Source organism: Apus apus, chromosome 1, assembly GCF_020740795.1.
Source record: "Apus apus isolate bApuApu2 chromosome 1, bApuApu2.pri.cur, whole genome shotgun sequence".
In the NCBI taxonomy this organism is placed as follows: domain Eukaryota; kingdom Metazoa; phylum Chordata; class Aves; order Apodiformes; family Apodidae; genus Apus; species Apus apus.
In genome coordinates, this window is record NC_067282.1 from 197536370 (window position 1) to 197564302 (window position 27933).

The 27933-nt window shown below is 37.6% G+C and overlaps 1 protein-coding gene across 3 annotated transcripts in view; it reads right to left on the minus strand.

Moving 5' to 3' along the window:
• The window catches only part of SEMA3D (semaphorin 3D), a 144902-nt gene that overhangs the window by 99004 nt on the left and 17965 nt on the right, over positions 1-27933 (minus strand). The gene's annotated exons all lie outside the window — the stretch shown is intronic.

Genomic DNA, 27933 nt, shown 5'->3' on the forward strand with positions numbered 1-27933 from the left:
TTTTTCCTCTCATATAAATCAAAATGTAAAATTGTTTCTTTAATGCTAAGCTTACACACTTTGAGATTGGAAAAATATGTAAACTTCTGAAATGTCAATGCCTAGCATAGCTAAAGTTTAAGCACAAATTAAATTAATGCAGTATCCATAAAAAGAACATTTGCCATTCAAAAGTGATCATGCAACTTATTAGCTCATCCTGCTCCATTGGATATCTTAATGTTTTATAATTCTCTCTTTATCTCAGTACAACAGCTATTGTATGTTTATGCTATGAGTAGAATAAACTGTAATATCTCAGATACCATGGGTGTACAAGCTGAGTTAACAGTGAGTACATACCCATCATAAACTTTCATAAATAAACTAAGAAAATTGGACAGAGCAAGAAGCTGTGTTTAGTTTTAATGCAGAAAAAAAACATCAATGCTGATGGTTTAAAATGTGCTTTCAGTATGATATTTCCAGCAGAATAACTGCTTCAATTCACCCACCAAAATGTCCCATAAACTTTAATGAGGGGTTCATGCTGAGGTCAATAGGCTGATACGGGACTTTGTTAGCACTGTGCGCAACAAAGCCAGCTTTGCAACACTTTTCACTTAATACCAGTCATTCATATTCTGTAAATTTTAGTGTTTTGCAAGTGAAAGTAATTATCACTGTCCTTATTTTCCTTAGGCAAAAAACTACAGGGAACCTATTTCCTCAAGGTCTCACTGCCACCCCAGTGGCTGAACAGAAAGCAGCAACAATTCTCCTCGTATCCAGTTTGTACCCCACTTACAAGGGATCCTTTTTGCCCAGTAACTGCACTTTTGCATATGAAATTATTTGAAATTGCATCCTGAGATCTAAAGGCAGAATTTTATGGTTAATTAATCACAGAGGTCAGAGCATGAAAATATCCGTGAGAGCAGATCCTTCTCCCTGCAAGTGCATGATACCAGAGGTCAGGGGAGAAGACAGTGAAATGACAAATGTCAATGTTGAGTAATGCTATAAACCAAGGAGTAAGGAAATGTTATGGTTAGTAGTGAGATTGATGGCTCATGATTTGCCATGAAAATTCTTTTCTGAAAGGTACTGAAACTGCCTAATTAAAAGAGTAAACCTAGTGCCTGCATCAGCCAGCACTTGGACAGATGTCAAGGGAAAGGCTCCTTGTGAGCCCATAGTAGATGCAGCACAGCTCGTGGCCTCGGAGCCACTCCATGGGTCTGGCACTTCAGTTGTCACTTCACTGTGGGCCCAGGTACAAGCTGAAGAGGCATCCTGAATCAACTTAGCACCTCATGATGCAGGCAGTACATCCTTCCTGGCATGAAGGGACTGGGAAGAGGAGCCGTTCTCTCACATGAAGCTTGGGCTTTCTGAGACTCCAGACCTTCTGTGAGTAGCAGCAGACAAGGGAGTGTGCAGGAAGGGCATGATGGGGTTAGAGAAAGAGCAGAACAATTTGTAAAATGCCCAAAGCATCATTCCTATTGTAGAACACTGAGCTTCTTTCTTCTCAATCCCTTCCTCAACAGTCACATTCGGTGTCTTGAATGCACTACTTTTGACCAAGTGCCACTACATATTCACAAGATGACATGGAAAGAAAACAAAATAAACATGAAATGGCTCTGATTCATCTATCTCTTCCCTTGACTAGACTGTAGGATCCTGAGAGAAGGAATTTAGTTCTTCCATGCCAGTACATCTATTTTTGGTGGGACTACAAAGGACTGATATTGACTAGACTATAATAGGTTTACATTCACCTTAAAAAAATATATTTTGAGGAGAAGAAGGGGAAAGGAAGGAGAGAGAGGAGCAGGAAGACTGTGTCTTGTTCATCTTCAGCAGGTTGACAGAGACAAAACATACTTCAAAAAGAAGTAACTAGGAGTGAGCCAGTCTCACTGGAAATACACTGAGGAGTCATGGCTTGAAGGTCTGAGTCTCAGCCAATAGGGATCTCACCAGAGGATTTGGGGTTCATTTTCTCAAGGCAAAATACAGAGAAGAATAAAGACTAAATTTGTCACTTATAGAAAAAGAAACAAACAAACATTTGCTTAAGTTCACACTGAGGAACAGCAGCAAACTTGGCCTTTTGGCCATACCTCATAACCTCTTTTTTTCAAGTAGTTTTGTTTGTTGTGGTTTTTTGCTAATGGTAACCTTCCTTTTTCTTTCTTTTTCTTCCCCCTTTTATTTGAATAATGTCTATGAATAACTATTTGCTTTAATTCCTGACGTAAGGCAGTTAGTTTACACTGGAGGCAGCTGCTCTGTGAGCTCGAGCCAACCCTGTCTTGTCCTAGATTCATTGTAATCTGGCCAGATTGTCACATATATTTTTAGTTAATTATGGTCTTCTAATACAATTCCAGCTTCTACACAGAGTCCTTCCAGCAGTCTAATGACTAGCTCAGGTTAATGAACTTCAGGCCAACTAACTGGCCATTAATCTTCAGGAAATACCCTTCCTCTCTGCAACATATGCAATGTCAATCAGTGTCCTGTGCTTGAAAGAGCCTTATTCACACTGCTCAGAAGTAATCAGACCATCAACAGAAATAAATTATAAAAGCTAAAAGCAAATCTAACTCACTCATTCTTTCCTCCCCTCAAAAGTAAAAAGAGGAGGAAAAATTACTGTTTACTTTAGTTCTTCAATACTTCTGCTAAGCACTAACATGCTCTAAAACTTCCTCATCATGAACAGACCCAAAATAAATAAGGAAAAAGAACCTGAAAAGAAAAATGCTGAGGCTAAAGCTGGTTTCCCACCTCGGCTTCAGCTAGGAAATGTCTACACTGTGTTAACTATCACCTGTGAGACTGACTGGGAAAGGAAGCTATGCATACACCTCTCTGAAATATGGGTATTTCCAGTGGAATAAAGGAGCTATTATTTGCCCTTACGTGGAGGTGGGAGGCGGGATTCCGAAGAGAGGCTGAGGAGCCTGGCTCCATCCTACTAGGACCTCCCTGAGGGGCTCATAAATTTGTTATGGGCTGTAGGTTATAGCTGCCAAAAAGACAAAATTGTGATCTGCTGGTGTCCTGCCATCTTGCCAGAGCTGGATGTAACTGGCACATGTGTGATGTCACGTCCCTGAAACAGGAGGTCACCTCTCTGCAATTGGTTAGATTTAGTGGAGCCTATAAAATAGATTGCTCCAAAGCTACTGTCTGAAACAGGAAAACCTGGAGCCAATTTACAAAACATAATTTATTCCAGGCCCTTTGTTGCAATAAACAGAGCTCTTCAGCCTTCTCAAACACACGGACAGTAGGGAGCTCTGTGCTTATGGGAGTTTTTTCAGATTGTGTAGCTCAAATCTATCTAAATGCAGAATCTTGCATTCACAAATACTATGTATGTTTCAGACTTCTCCTGGCGTCATGAAGTCCAGAGCTGGAAGGACTGTGACCCATCTGCAAACACACACTTTTAAAACAGTAGTTTGTGTAACTTTCAGTTTAATTCCATAACAAAAGCTTATATGGAATTGGAGGATAATTTAAAACCTCTCCCCTGCACCAGTTTTCCAAAGGCATTTTAAAATTAGCATTTTTTACTCTTGTAAGGAGGGCAATGAAAACAGACTGCAGGAAATACAGAAAAGTGATTAACCAAGTGGTATGGCTCAGTTATACTGAATATGCTACAATGTCACAAATTGCAAGTAACTACTGAAAATCTAGAGCAACATTTGAGTCAGTTCATCTTGATTAAAAAAAAAAGCTAGAATGGAATAAAAAAAGGTCTGATAATCACTATGGGCTTATAAGTAGGCTGAACAAGTTATCTAGGTGATTTAGTCTCAAGATACGAACTACTGTCTCTGAGTTTTAGTTTTTCTTCAGCTGTCCCTGTCTGAGATGGAGTTTATTTTATTTTTTCATGGAGTGAGAAAGGAATAAAAGATGTTCCTAGCAGACATCAACCAAACAGCATGAGTGGTCTGTTAGACAAACACATTGCTTTAAAAGATTTAACACTAATTAACTAGACAGAAATAACAAGCACCTCACCTATTATTAAAATTTATTGAAAGGTATGCTATCTCTTCACTCATATTGTACATGTACTTTATATATATATGCATACAAATTTCAAGTATGTTACTTTAACTACGAATATGCAGATATGTTTCCAATGCATTTACCTGTAGATGTCTCACCTATAAATCATCATACATATTCCAAAAGAAAAATTACTGTGGTTGTCTACTGTATGGTTCAAAAAACTCTGCTATTAATAATGAACTGGATATTGAATATTCGGTGTTAATAAGGGGGAAAACTACAAGCATTTGTGAGACAGGTTAATAACTCATAAAATGAAATAGATTAAAAATAAAATTATATCTCCAGACTTCCTTAACATTCTTAACTTACTTCTTAAATAACAAAACTGACATTGATCTAGACATCCAGAGCACAATGAAACTATGTTCCTGTACCCCTCAGATAGATGGTCTGTTGATATATTATTTGGCAGAGGAGGCTTTCTCTTCTTTGTGAAATCCCCGTTTAAAGCTAACTCCATCCAAGAACTGGTAAACAGTATTATTCATCACTATTCTCCCATTTATTAAGTAGTTTTTGTGCAGTTAATAGTGTAGCACAAATAGTCTCTTCCAGGATTCCAAAAATCACTTATTTTTACAAAAAAACCCTGAGCAGTACTACATCCCAACACTAGCAAAAATTACTGAATAAATAGAAAATGGTACAATAAAAAAATCATCTGAGCCTACGGTGCGTGATTGTTTGTTTGGGGTGGGTTTTTGGGGGGTTTCGTTTTGTTGTTTGTTTGTTTTTTTTTTTTGCTTAAACCGTTAGTTTTAATATATCTGGTTCTGATAAGAATTTGCTGTAAAGCAGACCTTGCTATTGTTAAACACCCAGATGAATCATAAAGACTTATATGATGCATAACCCAGCTTATAATGAGTTTTATAAAGCTTTACAGACTTTACCGTTGCTGAGCTCCTCACAGGATTTATACCATAACCACTCAACACCAGTAATTTTGAAAGCAAGAAAAATATCTGCTCTGATTCCCACTTGAGAAGAGCCAAATAGAGCAAAGAAAAATCAAGGAACTGAGAAACAAGGAGGATACAACTAAGGGAACAAACAGCCAAAAAAAAAATAAAATTGTTCATTAAAAAAAAAAAAGTATCTTTTTATTGCAGAGAGTCATTTAATAATTAATAAAGCTCTGTGATTGATAGAAAGTATGTTTGAGGGTTATAGTGGATTTTTTTGTTCATTAAGATAAACTCAATCTAAGGCAAAAATTGTGGCTAAGGAAGTGAAACATGAGAGAAGAAGAATAAAAGAACTAACTTATTTGGTTTATTTTTTATAGTTTTCTGTATCTTTCTGAAGCTTGTCTACAGATGGAAACATGTATAAAAGGCATGTAGTCTGTTTGGAGACAAATACTGGTAAGAATTGGTAATATTTATAGACCGGTCTGTGTCACTGCTATGAAGAGCTTATCTGACCATTAAATTTACTATCAGGCACTTAAAATTATACACATGGGAAATGAGCACTTTATCCTTAAAAGATACTGGGATATTTTTTCAGGTCAGTGTCAGTAAGGTCAGGTTTACACCCAAAGATTTTACGTAGACATAGAAGTAATCCTTTCAGAATGTGACAGATAGTCAGCCATGCACCTAGACATGTTATATATCACTAGTAGCTGATTCTGAGAAGTTTTATCTGTGGCATTGTATCTTTTAGACATACAATGCATAAATCCAAGACTGACAATAAAACAAATGCTACTCTCTAACCCTAATTCTTTGTATATTGTGTCTCCCTAAAAAAGAAATAATAAAAAAAAAACAAAATCAGACCTATAGTTTTCCATTCTATAGCCTGTTTCTCAAGCACAATGTCTATTGTCCAAGAAAAAGGCTAAGAAGAAAAGCAACTTGTCATCTGATAATTATATTGCAAAGAGGAGGAAGGCAGATGAATACTGTCCCACCAATCAGATGTGCAGTTGGTATCTTCCACACATAAATATCTACATGCCCTTCACTCTAAAGTTGGATACACATTCAGCTCAGATGGATTTTTTAATTTTTATTTATTTATTTATTTTCTGGTGCATGGAGCTATGACTTCAGATATTATGTCTGTAATAACAGCTTCCCATAGGCTCTTTATTTAGAATGACATGGGAACACCCTACATGTCTGATCATTAAAAAAAAAACAAAACACCACCACCAAAAAAAAAAAACAAACAATCAGAAGCCAAAGAAGGAAAGCTGTGTATGGCACGACCTAGCAACACGTAAAAATCAAAAGGAACCTTAAGCCAAACCTCAGTGTTACACTGTTTTCAAAACATGCTTCCCCAGCAGGCCAAAAAAAACCCATTCCAAGCTATGAAAAGTAATTCTAAGATCAGCTTTGTAACTTTAGCATCTAAGAAAAGAAAAAAGCAGTAGGACAAAAATTCTTGGAGACATTAATGAAAAGGTAGCCTGGATGAAAACCACTTCCTGCCGAGTACCGTGACGTCTGAAGATTTTCAAAGAGAGGCAGAGAATTTTCCTCTGAAATGTCTGTCACCACCTGCAGCACTTGAGGCGGTTTGGCTCAGCTCTGAATAAAGCAGACAAGGGAGAGAATGCATGCAGAAAGCTCTGCTTGTGGAACAGCCTTGGCCTGCTGTTGGGAAAATACTGAAAAGCCAGAAAAGTGTTATGATGGCCATCAGAGGAAAGGAATTATCACTTTGGGGAGACCTGCCCAAACATTTAAGCACCAGCAGATTGCATTTGTGCTGCTAAAACCTGAATTAACCCCAGGCAGGACTGTCAGGCCAGCTAAACCACTGACCCTGCAACTACCATTATTTTGCTGGAAGAAACAAATACTTAAAATGGCCAACTCAAAGGAAGGATCAGAGCTTCTTTTTTCATCTCCAGGAATTCTTGCCAGTCTTTTGCTATGGAAAAAATTTCTCTGTACCTCCTTTCTTTAGGAAACCTTCCAACATCTGCAGGAGTGGAGTGTAGGTCCTCCAGCAGTGACATTTCAACTACGAGAGGTCTGGGCTGGCTGGTATTTCTAGGCTCAACAGTAACTACTGGAAATGGGGCATTTCACAGATGAGTTACTCGCACTGAGACGTGTCCTACCATGCGTTTTACATTCTTGTGAAAACTCAGCTTGAGAGGAAGATAGTGTAACATTCTCAGGAAATTTCTCAAGAATCAAGTCCAGGCTTACTTCTAGGCATGATACAGAAGCAGGGTAAATGAAAGTACATACCCTGAAAGCATATAGCCAGTGAGCTGCCTGCACATATATATCTGTCAATGCAAGTAGGTCAGGCTCTATGTCCTTGATCCATGCAAGCCAGACCTAAGGCAGATCCTACAGTTGTATGGTTCCATTAAGTGCATACTATACAACAATATACTACACATTCCAGCCCTACATGCATTAGAGGCACCACCAGCCAGGAAACTCTGTGTGCAGGGAGAAATACCTTGATTCTGCCCGCAGCTAACCAGTCCATCCATTCAACCATAATTCAGCAAACTGTACTAAAAAAAACCAAAAACCCAAAACAGAAAAAAAAAAAAAAAGGAAATAAAGAAACAAGTATTTACATTTACAAATATATTTATATTTTCAATTTAATTTCCCAGCAAGTACTTTATTGTGCTATAAATCATACTTCACTTTATCTGATGTAAGCAGAAATGTACTGCCATCTAGTTTGGATTTTTGCTTAAATGCTTGTAGGCTCTCACAGATTCCCCAGCTGTATCTAAAAGCTGCCTATGGGACTCCTAGAGAAAACCAGAATGTTATAAATATTAAGGTCAAGCAACTGCATGTTGTAGTTGGCGTCTTAATGTAATTAACCATTTTTTGAATTATTTCTATTGTACTAATCCTGATAGGATGTTTCATTAACTGTCAGTACTTTATTCATTGTCAGCAATGTAAAGTTGATCTGGTAACTTTCAAAAAAAATCAGGCTAATACTGTCTAGTGATGGTTTGAAAATGTGCACTTCATATGACAGCTGGGCTTTGCTCAAATATGTTTGCTCTATATCCAATGGCATATTTTTGTAGAATTCCTTTCACTGACGTATGGCCTCATTATTTGATGCACTGTCAGCAAACTCTGTACAGAACAGTCTGCAGGGCTTTCATATATAAGCTACAGTATAGGGGCAGACATGCCAGAAGGATTTTAATTTACACTTCCAACAAATTTTAATTCAATAATTCATGACTATACACTTGAATTCTATCAGAGGAAGGTTTTTAATACCCATTATCTAATGAGTTCTGGATTAACTTTTTGTACAGCCAATACGTAAAATGACACACATACGAATGTGTACACTGCCGTGCAGTGACCTATGTTGGCACATTAACCCAGTTATTATATTGTTAGGTTGAATGCATTTGTTTTCTTCCCGGCTTTTTAAAATATTTGATTTGATTTAGATTTGGAGGTTCTGTGACAAGGAATGAGCAGAGCCACTGTAATATATCCCATACAATGGGATATGCTTATACAATTCACCAACCTGAAGTGGACCTATTGTTTTTGATTGGTTTCCCTCAGGTATCACCACAGTACTTGAGCAGTTTAAAAGCTTGAATGCCCCTATTCTCTATCCTCTGTTCTTGCCATTAGGAGTTAATTGATTTATTTTTTTTTTTAATGTTATCTTAGGAGATGAGATCACTTGCATAAGGTCACACCAGCAGTTAGGACCAGTACCCACATCCCCTCAACATCCAGACAATGTCTTAGTCACCCAGCCACCCTTCTCACCAGGGACTACACACTGCTGGCTGTGATTCCTGAGGCAAGATCCAGGACTCACATACCACTTCTTCCAGTGTTTTAATCTCTATTTAAGCCTTTGTGCAAACTGCAGAAAATGACAAGCAATCACAGTTTCATTTTCCATAAACAAGAACTTCACAGAGTTAGAAGTAACGTGCAGCCAGTGTGAGGTCAGACAGCAGGATATCACAGCTCTAATACTCCTGTCTTCACTGATTACTAGGTTTTACCATTTTCAAGGGTTAGAACATGTTGCTCTCAGAACCTGCAAGAAATTTCTGCTTGCGTTGCAGCAGAAATCAATTTATCTTTAGTGAAATACAGTTGTTTTGCTGGTCTATTTTTAAACTGCTTTGTGAAGGGTGCTAGCATGACAGTTCCTGGAATCTGAAACAGCTATACTGAAAAAGAAAACCAGAATTCAGGCATCATGACCTCCATTCAACACAGAACTATTTCCACTTTGGTTTAAAACCACAATAACTTTCCTTTGTCTCGTGAGGACAAAGTGAGGACACAGAGTGCACAGATGAATCAATACTTCACTGAAAAACAGCAAAGCTTTTTAAATAGTTAACCAGTTAGTTACCGGGGAGTTGCCATAACCAGAAGATTAACATAAAAAAGGTAAGGTGTAAAACACCACTTCTAATTTCCTTTTCTCCAGTAGACACTTGTCTTGTAAGAGGATGAGGCAGCCTTGATCTTAATGAAGTTCTGAGACTTCAATCCCTAAACTGAAACAGGGGCTCAGAAAATATGTGGATTCTCTCTTTGCAGACTTTTGAAACTTGACAAAACACTCAACTCTGAGCAATCTGATCCAAAGCTGAAGTTATTCATCCTTTGAGCTGCAAATGGAAACATATGACCTCCTGATGTTGCTTCCAACCTAAATCTTTCCAATAGTTCTTTTAACAACTAATAGACAGAAGAATAACTGAATGGAATTACACATTGAAGGCCTTCAGCAACATCCAGCACCTTTCCACTGATCAACTTAAGGTTCTGACCACTACCAAATGAGTTTTCCTGCTCTCTAATGATCACCCTTATCTTCCCACAGACTCATCTGGGAGTAGGCAATGCCTACATGATCTGCTCAAAAATGAACACCTTTAATACTGCAATCAGAAATGCTTTCCTTTTTAAAAATGTCCTAAAGCTGCAGTAATTCAAGAGCTGATTCACAAGCAGATCATAAATCCCTGTATCACAAACAGCCATGTCTACATAGGGGAGCACACACGAAATAGAGACAGACACTGTGTTGGCTATAAAATTTAATCCAATATCTAAAGGCTTCTAGATATTTATCACCCACACAGCCCTGGTCGTAATTATTGACACTGTACTTGAGATAATGTTTTTGTCTGCACTGATGAGACAAGAAGGGGATTTCTTTCAGGATTCCCCTATTGGAAGAGGAAGCTGGGTGAGAAATACCACTGGACGGACTGTTGACATTCAAACAAGCCAACAAATTCTGCTCACCCAGAAGAGAAAATATCAGGTCTGTTCCAGCCTGACCTCCCTTTTCTGTCCAAATGAGCAACTGCTTTATGTCAGTCTATTATCTTTCAGTTCAAGAAGTGGAGGCCACCATACTACACTAAATACTTCTCAAGGTTGTGGGGAGAAGAATTACTAGAGAGGATTTGGCCTCCATGCCAGCTTAGCTAGAAAAGAGATGTGGTGGAGATTAAGTTGTGTTTCCATAGCCATGGCTGAGCAGGTGGCAAATATCCACCACAGGTGCTTGTTCTATAGAGGATCCCATTCCTTGGTAAAACAGACAACCCCCCAAAGAAACCAGAGCTTGAAGATATCCAGGACTCTTCATGTCAGATGAGCCCTATGTAAGTTTATGAAACCCCTTGGGATCATCATGATTAACTGTCTTCCTTAAGCTATTCCTCACCAGCCTTTAGTGCTTTTAAACCACTGACCCTTTGAATTAAAGAGGTAGATTTCTCTTTTCACAGCTGTGACTCAACACAAGGAGGAATTCAGAGACATCTGAAAACAAAGCCGGGCAGAATTTAAAACAAAATCCTTCAATGACAGATTTAGAGAGTGATGGCTGCAACTGGAGCTTACCAATATAACAACTAAATGAGCATGCATTATACAAAAGCCTTACATGGACAGACCCTGTAAAGGGCAATTTCTTCACAAGAAACCAGAAGAACGGAACTACTAGGAATCATCATAAAAACTAGATACTGGCTGTTCAAAAGGAACCTTGGTGCATGGACCCTTGAACAAACTAAGTGGAACCACCTCTAAAATAAGAAGATAGGTGATAGCATATTAGACTAATTAATCCATGAATATTTTTAAATATATATATTTCTTCTTCTGCAATGCAAAACTGAAATTCCTGTACATGGAGAGGAATAAAACACTAATAAGATGTATTTTTAAAACTTTATATAATACCTTCACAAGCTCAATTCAAAATATACAGTAACTAGCACATACATTATTGAGTCTTCACAATGGAAATGCATTACTATTATTCTAGTTTCACATTGATGCTAAATGTACTCAGTAGCAAACTCAGGTGGACTTGAATAAGAAGTGGAATCAGTTTATACTAATTAATAGTTATTGATGCTACTATCTTAAACATGGTATGCTGCTTTATACCCAGTTGAATAGGCTACTTGTAGCACGTCAGTTTTAAATAATCATGCACAAGTGTAAAGATTAATTATAAAATCCAACAAATCTCTTAAAGATACTCAAGCACAGTACACAGTTACAGAGGAATAAATCTATTGGCCATCTTCACACAGTACTGCAAAAGCAAAACAACTACTGGAAACTCTGCTTCTCTTGTCTCATCTGGGGTGATGTGACTTGCATTAATGGCACAGGGAATAATGTACTTGTACTCAGACCCAGAACTGACTGATGTCAAATGAAGTTCAACCATTCATATTAATGGGGATCAGCATTTGTTTGAGGGAATGGAAGTCTCCTAGACCTTAAGGTCATGAATTGACAAGCTATCGAACATTTTCCCTGTTGGGCTGACCATCCTCCATCCTCAATGAGATCAGCTGTCTAGACCCTCAGTCCCACTGCAACTGCTTTGTGCTCCTCCTGAGGAGCACAGAAAGAGCTCATTACTAATTCTTTCTGTGTAATGTGCAATGCAGGGTGAAGTCTCACAACTCCTTTTTTAGGACACACAGAATTGCCACAGTTCTCTGGAAGCCAGGAAAAACAGACACATGCATGTAAACTGTGAGTTTTCTTATTCTGGAGATCTGTGTTTGACTAAGACATAGGGTGACAGAAATGGCATTAATGAAAAAAAGAAAGAAAGAAAAAAGCCCACTGAAAGTATAACTTAAAAGAAAATATGACTAACAATTTGTACAAAGAAAATTATTGCTAAACTGCCATCATCTCACACCATTAATAAACTGGGAGGAGGCAAAAAGCAGGTTGTTTTTTTCCTTCTGATTGACTTTCTGGAAAAATAGCTTTTCTCAGCACTTTTTTCTTGACAGGTTCCAGAGCATCTATAAGCTTGTGGGTTGTAATCACTAATGATCAGCAAGAAGCTATTTCAGACAGCTGATACAAACCTGTGGCTGATATAATCTGCCAAAACATGAAAATATGCAAAGAAAAACACAGCAGAATTTTGTTGTTCTAAATATTAAATAGAGCAATTTTGGGAGTAAGGACAGTTATCATTTTCACCATCAGCATTAGTACTCATCAAAATAACCATAACAACACTGATAACCATAACCATAACTTTTTAAAAACTTTTTTTGCAACAATGTTTCTGCCAGAGGCAAATTTAAATTTTATGGATGATAAGAAATGTGATTGTTTCCAGTAACATTTACAAGTTATTACCCAGCTCTTGCAGTCAGGACATGCAGTGTGAGTTAATTCCAAAAGCCTATCAAACCTTGGCATCTCTGTTCCTTTAGAGGCACCTCAACTATATTCTTGTTTTTCAGAAGTGCTTGTATAAACATTAAAAAACACAAAACAATAAAAAGATAACAATCCAACATGCAAGGCCAATCCTAACAAAGGATGCAACAAATGAAGAAAACAGGATTAAAATAAATGCCTTATGTGCATATTAAAAAATTTCAATATAATGAGTCACTGAATTGACTCACAAACTATGAATTGACTATGCTCCTTTGAGTTGTTTCACATAACGATCCCCTTTCTTAAAAAGAGGAATATCTTTAGCAGACATAGTTGCTACAGCTGATTGTTTCTCTGTTGATCAATAGTTTATATGTACCATGGCACAAGTTATGGTCTGGCTACAGGTTTGGAAAGCAGCAGGTAGGAGATGTGCAGCTAGATCCGCAAATGTCTTCTTCACTTGGAGAATTACCAGGAGAAATCACCAAGAAAACAATGCATATCTATTCCTCACAGTAACATAAGATGAAATGGAAAAGCTAAAAAAGCAAGACTGCAAACCTATGCAGTCAGTAACTGAGAAAGTAATCACATTTGAGCTTCTTTCTACATTAAAGTTGTCTCTCAGTTTTCTTTCATTCTCGCAATATGTATCACAAAACACATTAATGATTTTCTGCATTTAAGCAGTTCTGGGTTTTCTCCACCTTCAACATTCATTTCCTGTTCCAGAAAAAACTCTCTCACACAACTCCTTACTTAAATAAGAATAGAAGAATGTTTGTAATGGCAAGAGTGAGGGCTCATTCAGTCTAGTAGCCTGTTTTCAACAGTAAGTGTAAGGAAGAATAAGAATAGAACATTGATATATGATATTTCCCCACCCTTAGTGCTCCCCATTCTCTCCATCTATTTTCAGCTCAGGAGATTTCCTGAGCCTATTGTGGCTTGTCTATTTTGTAACCCCCAAGTAGATATCACTTTCAAGTGCTTGTCCAGCCTCCCTTGGAGCCCTTGTAAAATTCTTGCATCTGCCACACCATCTGGCAATTTTGTATGTCTACTGCCCAATGTGTGAAGAACCACTTCCAATACCAACAATGCAATATGACAACATATTTATTTCTGTTCATATACCATTGTCTTCATAACATTAGCCAGAAAGTAGATCTTACTGGGCAAGAAAAATAGGAAGATTCTGATGGAGTTGTGATGTTCATCCAACTATTTTAAAAATAGAGGTATTATGCATGTTACCTCATTACTTTACTTTGAATAATAGACACACAAGAGTGGCTGGGAAATTAAGAGAAAATTGATCAGAGAAAATTGAGAAGGTGATAGTAGTGGTCAGCTCCAATGAGTGTTTGCTGCCAAAGAAAAATATTTTCCTACGGTCACCGCACAAGATGAGATAACACATTTCACAATTAAATCTCTGGTCAGAATCCAGAACCAGCTTTGAGCATTCAACCAAAGAATTTTCCAAGGTTGGCAAATACATGGGTGGGGCAAAATCACAGCTTAAATGAGTGTAAGATAAACCCTCCATATTTTATAACAAACAGTAGCTCAACATCATTAGCAAAAGGGTTCCCACTCATCTTTCTGGGTGAACATCTTCAGGTGGCAGGATAGAAAAAGCATCCCAATACCCAGCAGTTTGGTAGCTCTGTCACCTCTCTCCCTGACAAGGCCCTCTGCCTTTCTCACATAGCAGCAAAACCCAATTTTACTGTACTGAAATGGACAAGTCTTCCCATACCCAGAACTTCTACAGTCATTCTAAATTAAATAAAAGGGGGAAAAAAGGTGTTTACTTTTTCACAAGTTGATAATAAAACTTTTAAATTTTCTGTTCTCAAAATTGCTAGGATAGATAATTTAAGAAATGTATTTTAGGATTTACTCTATAAACTGCCTGTGGAAATACAGTTCTAAGTTCTATTAATCTTCATGTTTCAAGGTGTGAGTGCTGCAAGAAAAAAGCATATTGCAATTTAGAACAGTAAAAGTGTGAAAATTTATGCCTTCCATTGACACATGTGGTCTTGGCCACTCTTGGTGCCAGAACAGCAGACTGGATGAGCTACTTGTTTACTCCAGTCAGGCTTTTCCTTGACATGATGAACATCTTACTCCAACTGGGGAATTTTTACTCTTGTGAAGTCAGTAGGTCAGAACTTGAAATTAACAGCTCATAAAATGAATTTAAAAACTCAACTGAGCTTTTTATATTCTAGTGAATCCGTAAACTAATATAAATATAAATACTGAAAAATAATTGTACTTTATATACTCCGTATCTACACTTCATACATGCATAGTCATTACTGTAAGGGTCTGTCAGAATTTAGCTCCTTTAGCAATATCCCACATAGTAAATCATGAGGGGCAGTAAATATCCAAATGGGTTACATCTTACAGAAAGACTACAGTGAACCCTATGGAAAAAAAGTTCCTTTCCTGTCACAACTCACTATTGTAAGCTGTAATTATTCCAAAGGATCAAATTAGTTATCTTTACTCACTTATAATTAAGTTATTTAGGTATTTTGATTGGATATATCAAAAGTCAAGTTTCAAGTTAAGTTGTTATCTGCAATGGATGCCAATAATGTAACAACATTTCTGTGATTGTCTAGTGAGTTTCAGAGCTGTTTCAAAAACACACATATTCAAAAGTTCCAAAAACTAATATGAAAGTGATTGCAGAAAATTTTACACTTTTTGGAAAAAAAAAAAAAAAAAATCGTCATTAAGTTTTAAAACAGAAAAGTTACACTTCCTTTTTCAATTCCAGCTACTTCTACATTTTTCCAAAGGTAGTGACAATTTGGCTTTGATCCTGCTTTTGCAAAGTGCCAGAAATACCTAATTATAGCAGGAAAAATATTGTGTGTGCACATGTGTATGCGTTTGTCTAAAGTCTGCATGAGCTATTGAAAAATATCCAACATATACACACAGCAAAACACATAATTAAAATTACTCTTATGCAGAGTAAATAATGGAAGGACAGCAGAGACTTCTCAGTACTAAAACATAATGCTTCATTTAATGAGTAATCCCTGGAGCACATGGATGTCTACCTCACTCTGGGCAAGCTCAAGTGCATGGACAGACAATTACAGCACTTCAGCTGATGTGCAATAACTTGTTAAACAGCTGTAATGAAACAACATTCTTTCATGGGCTTATAGACTGCACTCCTCTATTTTCCTCCATGCCAATTACTTTTGACTCCCAAATATTAAATGGCTAAAAAATATCAGAATAATCCCAGTTAGAATGCCTGAATCCGGATCTAAAACCTGGAACTAAATCTGGATCTAAAATCTGGTAAAAACTGGAACCTGTGTCTGAAGTCTCTACAAGTTTGGCAGGTACTGTGTCTGGATCCACTGCATTCATCAAAATTAAAATAAAAAAATAATAATAACAAAACCAAAGACAAACAATATTTTGCAATGTGAACAACACATTGTTTCTTAGATTAATAATGGCTTGACAGCAGATTTATAAGATAACCAATTGTTTAAAACTATTTGAAAAAAAATTAACATAGACATAGGCAGTAGATCAATAGAAAATCCTGGGAAATGGCTTTGGAGAGTCTTCAAGTTTTGTTTTGGGAGAATGCTAAAAGGAGAAGATATTGCTAAAGCTTCACTTCCCACCACTTTAATACCCCTGCCTCTTGTCAAAGTGTAAGGTGCAGAGTTCTGAGACCGATATTTAACAAAAAAGCAATGTAAATTATAAAATAAAGTATATATATTATAATATATATCAATATACTACTAATAATATATATTAATATACTAATATATTAATCAGGAGTTGCAATGAACACAGAACTTCTAAATATAACACAATATAACACAGCATTCTTTCAGCTATGTTTTAATGTTTAATCATGTACATAGGACACATTTCATTGCTTTGGTCAATCCTGCAGAGGCTATTAAGTACCTTTTTTGGTGTGATGATTAATTTTCCAGGCTTTTAGATTTTATATAAAAATTTTTTTTCTCCAATTTCATATTACTAAGAAAAGTAAAATATAAACAGAGGATGTACACTGTACTGCTTTTGATGCAAGATTCACAGAGAAGTAACTTGTGCCTACTCAGATATAGGCATACAAGTTATGTCTCTCTTGTTCCACAGGAATTGTTATAATTCAAAGTACCAGTTTATTATGAACTATTTCTTGAATAGTAAACATAGAATGCATTTTAGAGGCTGTTTTCTGGGTTTTTTTTTTAATGAAGCAGAAAGTACCAATCAATGGTTGTATATATTTTCATTGGCATAGTTCTGTATTTCACACAAGAGACATTTGATATCAAATCATGGCTGGAGTATCAAAATTCCTTCAATACTTATCTCTTTTAAGGATAACTGCAGCTGCACTCCAAAGCTCCTACCCTTGGTATTGCTTATGTTCCCACAGGAAAATAAATCTCTATGAAGCAAGGGTTTAAAAAAGGTATTCTCAGGGCACTGGAGAAACACAGAGGATGCTGCAGAATAGTAGTATTGGGCTAACATGCTGAAATGTATGTTCTTTCTGTTATTTTCTGATATATTTTTTTTTTTCCCCCTGAAGCTTATCTACTTTCACATTACTAATCTGAAAACAGGCCAAAAGAAAAATCAGGATGACAGATCCAATGAATTAAGAATTCAAATACAGTCATTTGGACCACTGAACATCTTCAATGGAAGGAATTTAGTCCAAGGCATGGGAATACTGAAAAAGAAACATTATGAAGAGACACTACTGAGATCTTTTTGAGATCAAAGAGGATCAAAGCAAATATGAAATTGTCTTACAGATGAGGTAATAATGCACATAGTGATCTTCAAATATATTTTTTTTAAATATTCATATGTCTACATTTCATTTTAAAAGGTGTGCATTCAAATCCCATGAGTAATCGAACAATGATAATCACAAAATAGTAACATAAAGTTATTTTTTTTTTTAATGAGATCAGTCCCATCCTTGAATCAAAAGTATTTCTTTCATCATGGTAATGCCGTATTGTTTTTAAAACCTAGTGTCTATATTTGTTTAACTTAATGTATAAGTCCCTGGTTATCACTGCAATTTTACTCATGCATAAGTCATCCAATGTTCACTGCTATAGCTGTTTGATGTGTATTTCCAAAACCAAAAAAAACCCCCTAAGACCTAAAGACACATCACCACCTCTTGCAGAAATGTCACTCATGCTATGAATGAAGCATAAGCTTAGAAAAACATCATCACTCAACAAACAAACAGCATTTGCTGAACCAAATACATGTGTCTGGAATTGTGCTCCCAAGCTAATTGGAGGCAGGCTCTGGAGCTGTACCGCAGGACGCCGAGTTGAGAAATCCCTCTAACTGGTCATGCAGAGTTCAGCAGCCGTGCAATGGCAGTCACTCAGCTCTGGGGGCAGGAGGCATGGTGAGAAATCTTGGAAACCAGACTGGGAAACAATGCAGCTGTTTCTTCATGGACAACCATGGTGCTGCAAGGAAGCCAGCAAGAAGGACACGGACCAGAGTAAAGCAGCAACGTGCCATTGCAAAGGGCAAGCCCTGGTCTGAGGGAGAGCTGGGGCTGTTGTACAGTGGAAGAGCACCGGGGGAGGTAAAGGGTAGATTAGAGGAAGAAAGGATGAGGCCTCCCGAGAAAAATGGAGGTCAGCACCTGTTCCTGCAAGTGCTGCCCAAATCACCACAGCATCTGTGTGTGGCTTTGCCAAGCTGAACTGGGGCTAGCCTACACCTGGGAAACCACGGTGAACGGCATGGGACTATTGCCTTGTCTTAGTTTTCCTCTCAAAAATGGCACTAAACTGGTATTATTGCTAGTTAAATAGCAAAAGTTGAATAGGAATATACATGCCCACAGCTGGCAGATTGTCTTATGCAAGGAGACTGTCAGACTCAATCACAGGACATCCAAAACTTCCATGTTCATGTTAAGCCCCTAATTCTAAAATGATCTTTAGTTTAGAAAGCTATAAAATAGTTAACTATGGTTCCCTGATACAGACAGAGAAACAATACTATCAAAGGAGCTGGGTCACTCTCAAAAGGCTGTTCTAATTTTTAAAATTCAGTAGGTGCGAGTAATGGAACTAACAGATACATTCACTGGGATCTGGCCCAGTCTGAAAGCCAAGCTGGAGAACAGAAAATTTTCGAAACTCTGGAACAACTCCTCTCCTTTCGTGCATGTCAGACTAACCCCGACCCTAGTTCAGCCTTGTCCTATATGTGGTTCCTGGTAGGATGTTGCCTGTAAAATCCTCATGCATTATTTCCACTAATTGGAGCACTCAAAATAAAAGCAGAGCTTTCAGGAGGACCAAAGACAAAGTTACCTTTCCAACGGTAACAGGATATCAGGCATAGCCTGATGGGTTTCCCGAGGCTGGGTAACGTATTGAGCTATCCTACCTTCCCAAAAACCATTTGACCCATTCAGCCAGACTGTGGACCTTGATTTATTCATGTGGCAGCCCTGTTCAGCCCTGCTGGACTGGATTTTGCCCAGTGCCACTGCTGGGAAGCTGCAGAGCATCTCTGTGAAAAGCACCTGCAAGAGGAGCAGAGGGTGAGGAAGGAACCTTTCACACTTGTTAAAATAGGTTTAACAGAGGTGGAAGTGGAAAAGGGCTGAGATGATTACCCTGGGTGACCTGACTACAGAACAATACCAAAACAAAAGACAATCTAACACAACTATCACAACAAAGCCAGTTCTGAAAGACAACGTCTGTCTGACAAAGCAACATCTTTTTAAAAAATCCTCAGGATATTAACTGCATATCTGTGTGTTTTATTAAGCAGACTAACGTCATGACAACAGCTCAATTTAGCACAAACAATAGGCCAATAAATATAATACTAGTGCTTTAAAACAATTAAATAACCATTTGTTCTTGCATTTAAGTTGCTTTCAAATACTGGCAGAATTCCTTCAAGTAAACAAACAGCTATTTTTCTTTCCTTTTTTTTCCTTTTCTTTTCTTTTTTTTTAACTTTTAAAGATTATATGTTGGCAGTAATTGAGGCCAGTCTGGACATTTGTTCCATTCAGCTGAGGTGAAAAAAGCAAAGACACATCTATCACGTTGCATTTTCACTCTTAGAAAGCCAAAACAAGGGCCCTCCGGGGAATAAGAAGTTTAATTATACATTATCATTGCAAAACAAGATAGATTCTGGGACATATCTCTGGGAACACATTCAATACACTAAGCCAGTATAATCTGAAATGCAATTTTCTAATTTTTTTTTTTATTATTTTTTTTTATTATTTTTTTTTTTTTTCATGCAAGGGCCATGGCTCTTTTTGGTATAAAAGGAAAAAGCCAGCAAAATAGTGACCAATTACAGAGGTTCAAAGTTTGGTGTAAATAATATCTGTAAGCTATTTATAGTTAGTGTTCTTCAGAAGCACTCACAAGAACAGCAAAACACGAGCAGTGTCACTGGTCAACAGCCCATTTGTTTTTTAAACTGAGCACTAAATTTGTGCAATACTGAGAAAACGTGGAGCATAAAATAAAAGGTGCAGTGCACAAGATAGTCATGACCCCTGCACTGCAATTTTCATTCTCAGTTCGTATAAAGCTTTTTATATTTATTGTATCAGTTGTCACAACAGAAGCATCTTAATGAAAAACACAATTGCTCCCCTATTTTTTTTCCTTTTTACTCTTCCCACCAAAAAAATGTAGAAAATTTATTCAAAAATCTTCAATTTGAAATATTTCCTCATCACACATGATTCATCAAACAGTTAATGGCTTAATTTCTCTTCACAGAAAACTCTTTTAATAACAAAATGTGTTTGTTAGTAACTAAAATTTAAATGAAAAAAAAAAATAAATTCAAAGACTTTGTAACCCTCCTACAATTCAATGAGGCTATTTAAGAAGGCTGCATTTTAGCTTTTCATTGTGTAGCAGAGAAGAAAATGAGTTATGTCAATAACACTGTCAACGAGGTCAAGCCCCATAGGATTCCTTATGAATTTCTTCTCAAATCCTGTGCAGATCTGTAAACTATTTCATGATCTCACCCACCACATCGGTGAAATGTGGAGCTTATTTTAAACAACTGCCTACTGACAGCCTAATTCTGCTTCCACAATGAAGTGGGTCTATATAAAGGCATAGAGCTGCCTCATAAAACAAGAGGTGTCCATTAGGTACATAGCTTCTCCTGAGCAAAGGAGTTGCAGAAGAAAACAAAGAAGCTTGGTACTGAAGCTCAATTAGAGAAAGAAATACCAAAGATTCCATGTTCTAAAATTCATACACACTATTCAAGATGAATGCTGACTTATCTTTTCTAAGAAGATACATTTCTACTTAAATAATATATATATATATATAGTAAAGGATACCATTACTCTTAGTAACACTATTGCCTGTGTTCGATATCTTTGAAGATATTCAAGCCTTGTGAGAACATGCAATATCTAAACATAACATGAATATGCAATATTTTACCTATATTATGATTATTAACATTTTAGAAAAGCTTACAGTTGCAAATAGGAATATCTGATTTCTCATTCTCATTTTCCATCTTCACTCTTTTCCCAGCAATTAAATTACTTTTATTTTACTCAATGTCTTCACATTTTCAGTGAAGGTAGCAGAGATTTATAATAAATATTTATAACCAAGTCTCCATTATAGTGCTCTATCAGAGTAATGCAGAGCATAATCAATAAGGGATACATTGGCATGAGCCCACTGACTTTAATGTACTACTACTTAGGTAGTACACAAATATTAAATTTATCTTTTCAGTTCCAGTTCTGAATTCTTTTGACAGAATAATTACTGAGCACATTCATTCAGATAAATTGAATGAAAGTAGAGCTTGTCTTCAATACATTTAGAGTAAAAATATTTAGTAGTATCTCTAAGGTTCCATCTCACCTCCATTCAATTTAAGTACCTGAAAAACAGAAGCTGGCAGCCTGGTCACTCGAAGCTACAAACATAACCCATGGAGGGGAACAGTGACCATCAGAAAGTGAAACTACCAACCTGAGCTGCTTAGCACCTTTGGTTGATTTTAGTTAAATACCAGATCCCACAGAGGAGGAAAAAATGCAGGTCTCTGCTGTCACTTGCTTATCTATTTGACTACACCAAATAAATGCTTTCAAAACCAACAAAATGCATTACTAGAACTATTACTTCTATTTATCCATTTTCAGATCTATGTGTACTTACTCCCTGCATAACGCCCTTCACCAAGTATCATTTACTGAAACACCAACACATCCTGACATGTCTGAGCATGGTAAAGGAATTCATCCCTCTGATGATTGTGTAACAGGCTCTCATCCTCCTGGTACTAAAAAGGAAAAGTATATTAGCAATGCTACGTGTACATGTCCTTATTATGGTAATATTCTCACTTGAGAGGAAATGAAATAAAATGTTACGCCACACGAAACTGATTCCATGATAAATGAAATGAGAAGATTACAAGGCCAAGAACAGAAAAAGGTACAAATGTCAGTGCTACACAGGGAATCTAAGGGCAAACAACATGATCCTGCCTCTCACAGTTCATCTGCAGAGAGAAAATAAAGGCAATACTTTAATAAGCCCTTTTAAAAATAACAAGACAACATTTCTACTTCCTTGATGTCTTTCTCATTTCATATCCACCCTCTGCAGGAATGACCCAGAGGTCCTGAGGAACACATGCTTTCTGCTTGCATGGTTAAAAAATGCAGCCTAATGCATATACATTAGAAAATGGGAAGATATGAATGTGCAGACAGTTATCCTTTGGGATGCTGATAATGAATGCACTTGCATGTTATTTCTCATTGTTTCCAATGGAGGGGAGCATGGCTGCAATTCACTGAAAACTGACATATCTACATGTCTGTTAGTGCTTTATTATTATTAACCAAAATGAAAACAGTGTTTTCTTCTGTTATCTATGCCCTCTGTATTCAAGTAGGCCTGATTAGTCCTGTGTACTATTAAGGGTTATACCCCTGCCTCCTCCTTTCTTCTAAAGCAGTGAAGTGGTCTGGTCAGTGGCTGTTGAAGAACCAGACTAGATAATAGAATTTCCATGCCAGGTACCAGAAATATTCTGAAAATGTGTCAGAATATTGCTGTCCTGGAGATATAGGAAATGGGACAGGGAACTTGTCCCAGTCCTAGACTAGAACATAAAAAAAAAAAAAAAAAAAATTAAAAAAAAATCTTTTGGTCTCGCCCAAGCTCATTTATTTACAAAATTTGAAATTCTCTATATATAAATATATATATTAATTTGCAAATGTAACTGAAGCAAACTGATCCAAGGAACTGAAAATATATCACTACTGTTTCTTAAGACCCCATATTAGTCAGACCATCCATGACTAACTTCTGATACTACTGTCACTGAGGTTTGGATAAAGAGCTGAGCAGCTTTCCCCTGGAAGGTCCCAGGACATTTCACTTAATCTTCCGCCTCCTACTCTGGGTCTCACTCACATATTTCAGTTCCTCTCCCTGTGTGGCCATACTGGGAGCACTCACAAGCTAAACCCACAGGAAAGAAACAGAGAAGAACAGGATCCGTGCTAGAGCCTTCCTGGACAGATTGAATAATGTTCCCAATTTTTTCAGCACCAGAAGATGACTAAACTTCCCCATTGTTATTGTTTTATAATTCTTTTGAAATCATAACTTAATGTTTTTATTCTCTGTAAACTAGTGCACTAAACAGAGTAACTTAATGGTGGAATATTAGAAAAACAGGAATGTAAACATATAATAATAACAATAATATAAATGTACTGACATATCCTTATGATTATTGTTACAAATGCCTCTTGGGAAGGCCATATCGAATCTTTAAGGTTTATCTTTAACTGTGGCCCAAAATTAAGGGTTCTGTTAAATACATTCACCCTGAACCTTTCAGAGTCTCCACGTGAATAAAGTATAAGCTTTCAAAACAGACCAAGTCTGGCTGTAACACAACAGGATCAGAGACATACTTCTGCTGCAAGGGAAAGCGCTTCAAACATCAGGGTGCCAGTCTGTCAGCACTTATCACTCAGTGGGTTATACTACCTCTCCAGCAGATTCCCTTCCAAACTTATACTTCATCACACTCCTGACCTTGCCACATACAGCCCCTTCAGCAGAGTTCAAGTCTGTATTGTGTAAGACACGGAGAGTTTATTCACCGCTTCTCATTATCATCCAAGACCTTTGTTCATTGGAAGCTGAAATTATTTACTCTGCAGTTTTGGGGGCATTCATGGGGGAGGAAAGGATGAAGAAAACTCTAACCAAGAAAATGTTATTCTGTAAAGAAAACGAGCAAATATCCGCCCGTTCATGAGCATATGACTGCAAAATGCAAAACTTTCCATCCAAAAATGGGATGGAAGTTGAGACTGCCAGACCATATTGCACTCCAGCTAATAAAGTGTTTCAGATCAAGAAAAGCAGGCAAGGCTGCATCACTCTGGCCTGAATTGTATGTTCTTTTTTTTTTTTTTTTTTGCCTTTGAAACATTCCATTTGCTGTTCAAGCCAAGACAAGAAAAGAAACATTTTTAACCTTAAAGGTCTGTCATAAGCCTACAAAATTAAATAGCCAGGGCTGAAATGAGGCAGGTTTTACAGTTCTTAAGTAGCTCCCCTTTGTTCCTTCCTTAACAGTACAGTCATAGCCAGGGGAAACTTAGCAAGCTGCTAGTAAAGGGGAAAGAGCAGATTCAACTGCCTTTATTTGCATTGAAATCCATGGAGGTCAGTGCCACATGGTACTAAATACTCTGCAAATAAAGAGCAAGTGTCAGTACCTTCCCTGATGAGCTTACATTTAAGAAGACAAAACAAACAAAAGATAGGTGAAGGAAAAGTCTCTGTAATTGCAGGAATATGGCACAGTTACCCCAGCTGTACTGTCACCCCCAGTGCAGCTCCAACCTGAGCTCCCAGACCCCAATCCTAAGTCCATATCAACAAATTAAGTGTGCCAGACACTATGTGCAGATACTGAGACAAAGCAGCCTGTCGCTGCTTCTGTTCATAGAGCTAAATTCTCCTTCCCTTCCAAACTGAGTGGTCTAACCCATATTGCCTCCTGGGACCACTCCACATCACCCCAGTTTATGACAGGGCAGTTTGGAAATGTGCTAGTTGACAAGAGCAAAAAACAGTCCAGTGAACACGCTAACAAACATCACAGGCTACTGCAGGCCAACAGTGTCTTTTGGCCTTGTTTAAATTGTAAATACAGATGCGACCCATCTGTCTCTCCTGGACTCTGTCTGAGAGTCCCTGCACCCACAAGAGAAATGTGTCACTTACCCCATCAGCCAAGCAAGATAAGCAGTGACAGCGACAACAAAGCATCCCATTAAGTTTTGGCCCTTAAAAAATGCCGCCTTTCATTGTGTAATTTCTGTAGAAAAATACAAGACGTGGCAAAACAATGCAAAGTGTTCCAACAATGTGAATACAGATGTCTGACTTGGGCTACCATGACCATCAGGTAGAAATTAAAAAGGGAAGGGGATTCTAGGTTCTGTGAGAGAGCGGAAAGGTAAGTTATAGATGAAAATGTAGAAATTAAACTTCGGTTTTTAAAAAAGCAGAGCTAGGCTAAAGCATCAGCTGCTTTTTATAGTCACCGAAAGACTCTTTTCAAAGTAGCTTTGACAAACTTGAAATAAAACAGCAAAGAGCTGATATGCACCATAGTGTACATGCTCCTACAAGAAGGTGCTCAAGGACATGCTTTTAGAGTTGAAGTTCACAGACTTCCCCACCCTTGTTATTAGTTGACCTTCCGTGAGATATGGACCTCAAAACAGAAATAGAGGTGATAAAAGCCATGCAGGCAGCACTGTGACAGGGGGACACTACTGACATCATGGTCCTTCTGCCACATGTCACCACCTCTTCCCTTCTGCTAGGGGAGCTGTTCATGAATACATTGTCAGATGCAGTCAGATTTGGCTGGTTTACTTTAAACACCTTAAATCCAGTGCTGCTGTGCTTGCTGATAAAAGAGCTGCAGGACTCTGCAGCAGAAGGCTCCCAATGAAGTGAGAGTGAACATGGGAAACAAGATTTTAAGACTGTAGGGCTACAGGAAAAGAAAGATGTGTGATGAATCCCTTGCTCTCTTCCACCATGTGCTCAGAAGAAGGGTTTAATAACTAATCACAATTAAGTAGATAGCAATATTACACCTAGCATGCTCTCATCATATTCAGAAGATGCCCACTTTTCTTTTAATCAAATCAATTAATGAGAAAGAAAAACTAATGCAAATAAATAATCAGCATGGATCTTGGAAGAAAGAGTTTCAGGAAATGTTTTATGGCGAAGAACAGCCCTTTTCCCATCCAGCTGTTTTGGTTTTTTTAACAATTCTTGAGTGTTGAGCTTCTGCAGCTTCTTTTCTTTTTCCTATTCCAAAAGCCTTGGGGATGTTTCTTTTAATTTTGAACCAACTCTTGTGCTGGGAATTCTTTTTCCAATGTGTGAGTGTGAATGATATGAAGTGAGATTGTACAACTGCTTACCTCTTCTCTGCTGCTCAAGTTATTTGCCTAACTGTTCCTGAGAGCAACGAAAGAAACTTTTTCCTGTGGGTTTACTTGGATATGTGGAAACCAAGGACTCTTAGTATCCCTAGAGGAATTTATAAAGTCTTCTGCAGAATGGAAGGATTTTGTTTAGTATGAAGAAACTCTGAAATCAGGAGCCACCAGTTTCATTTACACAGAAAGAATCAGGAGTCTGACTTGCACAGTTCTCAGCATTTACACCTCCAGGGTTGCTAGGACTCCAAAAAGCCAATCAAAAATAAATAATATGATGCCACAGAGAAGTCTCCTTCTTTCAACCTGGGTGGAAGGCAAGCAGGAAAATGTTCACCATGGCTCCAGCTAAAGTGTAAAAGACTAATGCAGGTGCTACAGAAAGCAGAGAAATAAGGTTTGTCTTTGTTTTCCTGTACGTGTATGCTGTAGACATAATTTTGGATTTAATAGGTCCAACAGAACTCTTTGAAGTTAAGGGGAAATGCCTCAGCCTCTTCAATAATACTCTCTTTGATTTACTTCTTAATGTTATTTGTTACGTGACATAAAAGCACCCAGCAAGCTGTTCTACTCCCTTCAACAAACAGCCATCCAGATGCTCAACAGCCATGGCAGTGGTGATCCTAAATCAAATCCTTTGTAGTTTTTTCTCTGCTAAATAACATACATTCCCACAGCACTGTCAGTGACCAACAGGGGAGATCAGCTGCAGCAGTCACCAGTATGGATCTTCATACTGGTTCAGCAGCAGAAACTGGAGATGCTACCTCTGCTCCACGGTGGTAACAGCATGTTTCTCTTAAGATGAAGGGGAGAGGAAAAAGAACAAAAAAAAAAAAAAAGAAAAAAAAAGAAAAAAGAAAGAAAAAAAAAAGGAAAAAAAAAAAAAAAAGAAGGAAATTAGCACAGAGTATATTTGGCTCAACCCTCTAGCACTGAATCAGGCCCCCGCACTGAGAGTTAACTCAGTTCACTGCCTCAGAGCACTGCAACCTAACTAAATATACTGGATTAGGGTTTGCTGTCAGAGATGTTGTTTTCCACGCTCTTGCTATCATTGATATCCCAATGTCTGCAAAAACAGTAAAATGTATTGAAGCAAACTACAATCGCTTCATCCTAAATTTAGCAATCTGAAAATTAGACATCAGCTCCTCTAGTTTCCATTTACAGGCATTAGAGAGAAACAGGCACTTCACGGGCTGATCACTCCCACCCACTTCAGACTTCTTGAATGGGAAGCTGAGATCTCCCACCCTGCTGATTAGACAAGAGAACCTGTGTGACCATCTTAGTGACATACTTAAAGCTTGCCTCTTGGGAGACCTCAGTCAGGTTTACCAAATGGATGTGGAATGGATGGAGTCATGGGTCAAATAGAAAAGTACTTGCACAAAAGGATCTTTGAAATAAGTAAAAGTGGATGGGGGACCTGGAAGTCAAACGGTAATCAATTTCTCTCAAAAAGCAGCTGAGAATCAGTGCTACAGGTTCGATGCTTTGCTGTCCCAATAAATTAGTCCTCAGTGGCCATGAACTTGTCAAGAG